This window comes from Megascapheus bottae, chromosome 5 (genome assembly GCF_031878675.1).
Source record: "Megascapheus bottae isolate mThoBot1 chromosome 5, mThoBot2.hap1, whole genome shotgun sequence".
NCBI lineage: Eukaryota > Metazoa > Chordata > Mammalia > Rodentia > Geomyidae > Megascapheus > Megascapheus bottae.
The window spans coordinates 53,981,152-53,988,895 of record NC_143513.1 but is presented as its reverse complement, the minus strand read 5'-3'; the positions used below and the strand labels follow the sequence as shown (position 1 = coordinate 53,988,895).

General features: G+C 43.9%; 1 protein-coding gene across 7 annotated transcripts in view; it reads left to right on the top strand.

Annotated features, from left to right (window-relative positions):
* Window positions 1-309: 309 nt before the first annotated feature.
* Window positions 310-7,744, top strand: part of Ica1 (islet cell autoantigen 1) — a 142,877-nt gene continuing 135,442 nt past the window's right edge. For 2 of the 7 annotated variants that reach the window (XM_090333162.1, XM_090333163.1), the window contains exon 1: window positions 311-443. The gene's annotated coding sequence lies outside the window, so the exon portion shown is untranslated. Of the gene's footprint in view, window positions 444-712; window positions 815-7,744 lie in introns of those variants that run through there. The other 5 variants (XR_016535538.1, XM_090333165.1, XM_090333166.1 and 2 more) reach the window with 5 other exon arrangements.

Here is a 7,744-nt window from a genome sequence, read left to right as displayed (position 1 = left end):
TTCTTTCTCTTTCTCTTTCTTTATTTCTCCTTTCTTTCTTTCTTTCTTTCTTTCTTCTTTCTTTCTCTCTCTTTTTTTTTTCTTCTTTTTCATTTAAGCACACAGACTTGGTTTCCAAGAACAGGCCTCTCTGGCTTGATTGACATGGAAGTCATAAAATCACCTGCCCTACAAACACCCCAATCTAACATGGTAGGAAGTAGCACGCACTACACCCTACCCATAGCGAATTCTGGGGCTTTGGCTTCAGCCCCACCTGTAGCCAGGTCATTGTGACGCCAGTGTCATGGACACGTGGAACACCTACAGGAGAGCAGGGGCGGGGCCATCCTGGGAGGCTGGGCCGGGCCCAGGATACCCCAGGAGATGGGGGTCAAGAAAAGACCCCAGGGAGTTCAGAAAACCAGACCTACACCCCCCATCCCTGATCCGCCCCAAACAAGGTGAGAGTATGGCCTTCTTCTTGCCCTCTGTCCTGCTGGGAGAGGTCACCCCACCGCAGTCCCTAGAAGGGGAGGCGTAGGGGAGACGAGGTGGTGGCGGCTTCCAGGCCGCGGGCACAGGCGGAGAGGGGAAGGTGACCCCCCTCCACCCCGCCCCACCACCCCGGCCGCTGCGCTGCGCTGCGCTGCGCTGCGGCGCGCACGGGCTCTGCGGGTTGCGATTCCGGCTGGCAGCGGCCGCCGCAGGAAGGGCCTGTTCCTGCGCTCCCCACGCCCCTTCCCTCGCCTTCTGCTGACGCTGACGTCGGACGAGGGACCAGGAGGGACGCTCCAACCGTGGCCGGGAGGCTCCCGGGGGCCGGGGCTCCGAGGTACCTGCCCTCCGGGGCCGAGACCAGGGCGCGCCGGGCGGGCGGTGTGCTGCAGCGGGATACATCTGGCAACTGGGCGAGCAGGGGCGAGGGAGGGCCCCAAGATTACCTCCCCTGCCCCTCTGCGGGCGTCAGTGACAGGCGGGACGCCGCCTCGGGCACCTGATCCAGGTGGGGGGGCATCAGCCCCTTCCCTCCCCTGCCCTGAGGCCTGGGGAGGAGTGGGGGATGCGCGCTCCCTGACAGCGTGCGTCAGCCCCGGGAGAGCAGGAGGGACGCGGTCGGTGCTCGGGTGCTCGGGGCCGCGCGCGCTGCCAGCACCTGCATCCACACCCACCCCGCCTTCCCGGAGGCCGTGGTCCGAGGACCCCGAAGTGTCCCTTCTGGGATCACTTGTGGACAAGTCCACCCGCCGCGGCACCTGATGTTTGCCCTCTCTCTTAATCCCCTTGCTAAGATCTGGGCAGGGGCGGCCGAGAGCAGATGGATACTTTTTTATCTTTCTTTTCAGTTAATAGTCACTGGAGCCCGGAGGCCTGAGGTTGGTACCTTGCGACTAGATGCTCACTAGCGTCTGATCAGACAAGGGCAAGAGCCCCTGAGCAGGCCAGGTTCCTGCAGCCGTTGCGTGCGGGTTTCCTTTGGGTGCTTGCTGCTGGCTCCGCCTTTCCTGCCCCACGGCGATTGCAGCTCCCGTTTCCTCTAGAAATGAGCATATCCTGTTATTATGCCAACCTTTCCCTCAAGCGGCTCTGGGGCCAGCCTTTCCCTCTATCTTTTCGTTTAATGTACCTGGAAGCCTCTCAACTGCTCTTCGGGGTCTTTTAAAGTACTGCGCCCATATGTTGGTATATAGAATTAACTGCTTGGTTGGGGAGAATTATGTTTTACAAAACAACAACATACTCACTGCTTTTCTGTAGCATTAAAAATATATAGGTACAAGGACATGTTTTGTGCGTAAAACCGGGTGGTAGCCTTAGTCACCGAAATGTGGTACTTGGAACCCTTCAGAGCCAGGGAAACGCATCACTAGTTTGCTTGAAAATGATAATTATTGGAGGAAGCAGGACATGTAAAGCATTAATAGGTCCTGTAAGTTATGACTCATTGAAGATTGGTTCAGGTCTCCATCTTTCAGTAAAGTCTCTTCAGAAAAATCTCAAATTGGGTTCAGTGGCTTGCTGGTTGAGATCTGAAATGCAAATTGTTGAGGAGTGAAGTAGGAAATGTTTATCCGTTTTAAACCCTTGTTCCAGACTAAGTTTTTGCTTACACACGCGCGCACACACACACACAATTTTAAAATTGATTTTTAGTGAGTTTTCAAACCCAAAATTTTCTTCTTAGGAAGAAGTCTTTGAAGTCTTTTTTTGTTTGTTTGTTTGGTTTTTTTTGTTTTTTTTATTTTTTTCATATATTTTTATTGTAATTAACAGAAGGGTTACATGATATTTGCCAGATAAAAGGTGCATTAATTCACATACATTGATACCCTTTCACATGTCTTGGTCCCCATTTCCCTCCCCCCTACCCCTACCCCTCATCTTTGTTTTCCCCATTCCCTATCCAATTTCAAATAACCAAATACAAATATATCCGATACATCAGGTGAGATACTGTAACAATATGAGATAACCAAGGGACAGCAAAAGAGATGACAGATAACATAGTACCTTAAGAACAACAATCATTCATTATATGGCTTACATTTCTATATCCTAGAGATCCTTTCATTCAGCGTCCTACTATATGGCTCTATTGCAAATCTCTGCTAGGAGAGCCCAAGGTTTCTACTGATTATGACAAATGAGGGAAACCATTGAGCCTAAGTTCCTTTGAGTCTGGCTTACTTCACTTAATATGATCTTTTCTAAGTCTCCATTTCCTAACAAATGGGGCAATGCCATTCTTTCTGACAGCAGCATAGAATTCCATTGTGTACAAATACCACATCTTGTTGATCCACTCATCAACTGAGGGACATCTAGGTTGGTTCCCTATCTTTGCTATGGTAAATAGTGCTGCAATGAACATTGTTGTGCTAGTGGATTTAGTATGTCCTTGTTTCTGGATGGTTGGGTAAATGCCAAGTAGTGGAATCTCCAAAGTAACAACCATCCCATTAAAAGATGGGCCAAAGACTTAAAGAGAGTCTTCTCTGAAGAAGAAACAAAAATGGCCTATAGACACATGAAGAAATGCTCAACATCTCTGGTCATAAAAGAAATGCAAATCAAAACAACTCTAAGATTCCACCTCACTCCAGTTAGAATGGCCAGGATCAAGAAAACTAATAACAACAGATGCTGGAGGGGATGTGGGCAGGAGGGATCACTACTACCCTGTTGATGGGAGTGCAAACTCGTTCAACCACTATGGAAAGCTGTATGGCAGTTCCTCAAAAGACTAAACACAGAGCTCCCCTATGACCCAGCAATTCCACTACTTGAAGTCTTTGTTTTTGACACATTCTTTGTAGAGAATTCCATTCAGGAACAAAACCAGCTTGGAATCTTTAATAGCTCAGATATCACTATTTAGTTTTAGACAAATATATTTATATTTTCTTAATTGCAAGAGTTGTTGCTTGCTACGTTGATCTGTTGTGTTGCATAGATAAATAGTTGTACTGTTATTAAGAGTGAAGGTTTAGGGCTGGGAATTTGGCCTAGTGGTAGAGTGCTTGCCTAGCATGCATGAAGACCCGGGTTCAATTCCTCAGTACCATATACATAGAAAAAAGCCAGAATTGGTGCTGAGGCTCAAGTAGTAAAGCTCTAGCCTTGAGAAAAGTCCAAGGACAGTGCTCAGGCCCTGAGCTCAAGCCCAGGACTGGCAAAAAAAAAAAAAAAGAGTGAAGGTTTAGAAACAGGTGTATCATGGTGGTGGTATCATGCATGCCTGTAATCCCAGCTGCTTGAGAGGTTGAGGGAGGAGGATCTGGAACTCCAGAGCCTGGAAAGAAAGAAAGGAAGACCTGGCTCAAGTGATAGTGCGCTTGTCTAAATAGGAAACATACCAGTTAAACTACATATTGCTGCTAATAATCTGGAGAAATCGGAGATTAGAAAAACTGATCTTGGGCTCTCCATTCAAGGATCACTGAATGCCAAAGACATTGACTAATAAATTGGTGGTTTATTTTGTGTAGTGGCTACTTTGTTCTGTATGGCATATCTAAATAGAAAGTTCCCTGTCTTTTTCTCTAAGCATCATTATTGTTCTGAGTTTCTCTCTACAGAAAACTTAGGCAAATTTCAGTACTCAGGTAGAAAACTTCAACATTGTTGCAACTTCAAAGTATGTGAGTAAGCTACATCCATTCCCTAAATCTAAGCAATTTTATCAGAGGTAGAGAGTGACAACTGTGAGAACACTTCCTTGAGTAAACCTGGGCTTTCTAGGAGAAGGTGGGGAAAGTTTATAGGTGACCAAAGTCTTGAAAGATATTTCCTCTTTACTGGCAGAACTTGGCATCTATAAACCTAAGGGTAAGTGACAGCATTGTGGCCATTCCACTAGCCATTGAGTGTCTTTTCAGTTCCATCTGCATTATTTGATTTGGGGAATCTGTGGCCACGATGCAGTCTGCATGTGTAATAAAGTAGATTACCAGTAAAGAAGTTTTACTTTCACCTCCTCCACATCCACCTAGAATCTGCTGCAGTGAAGCCTAATAACAAACAGACATCATCTTTTCTTGCATTTTTCTTTATTCCCAAGCCATTATGTTTCATATGACAATCATACTTTTGGAAGGGTACTAAGAACACCCAGGTTCTGGAGCCTAAGTAGAACAGGATTAGAACCTGTTGTTTACATATTAAGTGGCTTCTGAAAGGTTCATGTGTTAATAGCTTGATCTCCAATGCAATGCCTAGAAGATAGAGTCTTGGGTAAATGGTGGAATCATGAAGGCTCTAACAAAATAAGCGGATCCATTGACTGATTTTTAATTTGGTGACCCCATTGGGAGAAAGTGGAAACTAGGTGGTGGGGCCTGAATAGAAGAAGCAGGTCACTGGAGGATATGCCTTTTAAGGGTGTATCTTGTGCCTGCCCTTCTCCTCCTGTATTTCTGCTTCCTAACTGCCATGAAATGAGCAGCTGTGATCTACCATGCTCTCCTGCTATCATATTCCACCTCATCACAAGCTCCAAAATGATGAATCCATCTATCTATAGAATTAAATCTGTGAAACCATGAGCCATATCCATCCTGCTTTCTTTAAGATAATTTTATTAGTTATTTAGTTACAGTGGTGAAAAATGGCAAACACACAACCCCAGCTACAATGATTAGCAGATAGCTATGTGGCCTTTAGCAGATAACTTAAGCTCTCTAAGTTTCTATTTCCTTATTTTTAGAGTTGGAGTATCTAACCTGTGGGGTTAGGGTAAGGATTACAAATCACATATATACATCTACATGTTATTTTTCATGTAAATATGACTCAAGAATTAGCAATGAATTATTCTTGCACATGTGAATCATGTGTTCTCTGTACCTGAAAAGGCAGCTAATGCTATACTTGTTGTTATTGGGAATATGTTCAATGATTTTGAATATTTGTGGTGGCTCTGCATTAGAACTAAAAGCTTATACTTTGAAAATAAATTGTGCCATTTAGTTCTATAGTCACAATCTATAAAGATAAACAATCTATGTTCCAAGAGCACAGCCAAGTTTCTTTTTCCTGTAGGGGTTGATCTTGCTAACTCTTCAGAGTGGTTTGAAATCAGCAACAAATTATAGAATCAGGGTTGGAGGCATGGCTCAGTTGGTGATGATCAAAAGCATTAGGCACCTACCTCAGTTCCAGTCTTAGACCTAGAAAAAGAAAATGTTATTTCTCATCTCTTTTGTTGTCCCTTGGTTATCTCATATTGTTAGAGTATCTTACCTTGTTTCTGGTATACTGTATATATGTTTATTTGATTATTTGAAATAGGATAGGGAAAGGGGAAAACAAGATGAGGGGAGGGGATGAGGGAGGGAAATGGGGAAAAAAAAACATGAGAAGGGGTACCAATGTATGTGAAGTAATGTGAATATAATGTAATCCTTCTGTTAATTACAATAAAAAGAATATTAGAAAGGAAAAAGAAAACATGCATTAAAACATCATAATAAAAAGAAGAGCTACCTAAGCCAAAAAAAGAAAATAAAAAGAAACAAGAATCTTTGCGTGCTTATCACCTCCTGCCCAGATTCCAGGAATTCAAATCTCAAAGAATTATTTGGGAGCCATTTAAAATAAATATTAATTTAAATGGCTTCCCCTATCTCCTGTCAATTGCTTCCAGTTCTCCTCTGCTGTTTGACAATACCGAACCAAACTACCTAGCTTGGCATTCCAAAGTGGGCACTGCTCCTCTTCCTTAACAAAGCACTTTGACAACATGATCTTGGTATTCAACTTTCTTTATAAGAAGATTAAGACTATCTGATAAGAATATTAAAACTATAGGCATGATTTGATCATGCTTATGATGGAACTGCTGTGGAACCCCTATAAATCCTACTTGGCTCTACTTTCACTACTGTAGAATCCAAATTTAATATGGGTTTGTGTTTTTGTCTGTCTAGCTTTGGTTTACAAAGTGATTTTCACAAATGCCAAAGAATCTCCCCAGGGCAAGATGACTATACATGATGGAGCATTTTATGCATAGTGTGAAAAACGAATCCTTCCTCTGGGTGATTGGTATGCCAATTACTTCTGATAACTGAGTTTGAGCTGAATCATAAAGTGGAGATGATGTCAACTTGGCAATGTTGAGAAGATGAGCAGTGCTGTGGGTGAATGATGCACTTTTAGTGTCCAGGGAGTAATTCCCTATCTAGAGTAAGGGAGTGAGTTCATATAAAGCTGGAGAAATGATGTCCTGCAGCATTTGCTCATGATGACGGTTGTCATATTTTCCTAACCCTAATGTCATCTTTCATTAAGCCTTTAACCAAATTAGAGAAATGGGTCTCTTACTCAGTAGTCAGCATATATTTGTTGTATCGATGTGCTAGGCACTGGAATAAATGCTGGAGATTTCAAGTCAAGACTCACATACTATCATGTTCAGGAAGGGTGTATAGACTGCTAAAGAAGAAAAATGAGATAGCTTACAGTTACCCTTCGATAAATGCAGGAAGAGATAAAGAGAGACGCCATGGGGAAATGAAGCCCAGGGCAGAGGCACCATACCCTGGCAGGAAAGGGCTGAGAAAACCCAAGAACATTCTTAAAGAAAGTAGTGCTTGGGCAGAACTTTGAATCACCAGTGGGAATTCAGCAGGTAAGGACTGGGAGTAGGGAGAGGATCAAGAGAATAACCGCAGGTACAGGGGGCTGCAATGAAAGAGTATGGGTAGATAGTCTTGTCTGAAGGAAATGTGTTCTTTATCATCAGAGTACTTGTGGATAACTGTGATCATCTGTGAATTGGGAGGGCTGATATACTGATCAGCGTAAACATCGATCTCAATTATGTGCTGGATAGTGCTGGAAATGGAGAAAATACCAGTAGAAATAGAGAACTGAGTTTTGGTGTAAAGTAGGAAGATGAAAAGGTGTGGGATCCAGTCTTCCTACAGAGACAGAGAAAAGTGTGTGAATGGTTATGGCCACTATGCTGGTTGGTTTCAAGAAGTGAGCACTGTAACATGGAGGAGCATGGCAGCCATAAAAGAAAAGTGCCCAGTGCAACATCAAGATCAGGTTCTCAATTTTCTAAGGAAGGAGATGGCCCTTCACCACCCTGGGTAGTTCCTCCCACCTGCCGCTTTCTGAGGCCAGAAGGTTGAGTTGCCCTGGACAGAGGAGGCAGGGATGTGAAGCCTATAAGTGTTATGTTGGTGCCAATTTCCTGCTTCTCTCAAAATCTATGTCTTTGTGCAATTTCCTGGTTATTCTATCTGAGCCTGTCCTA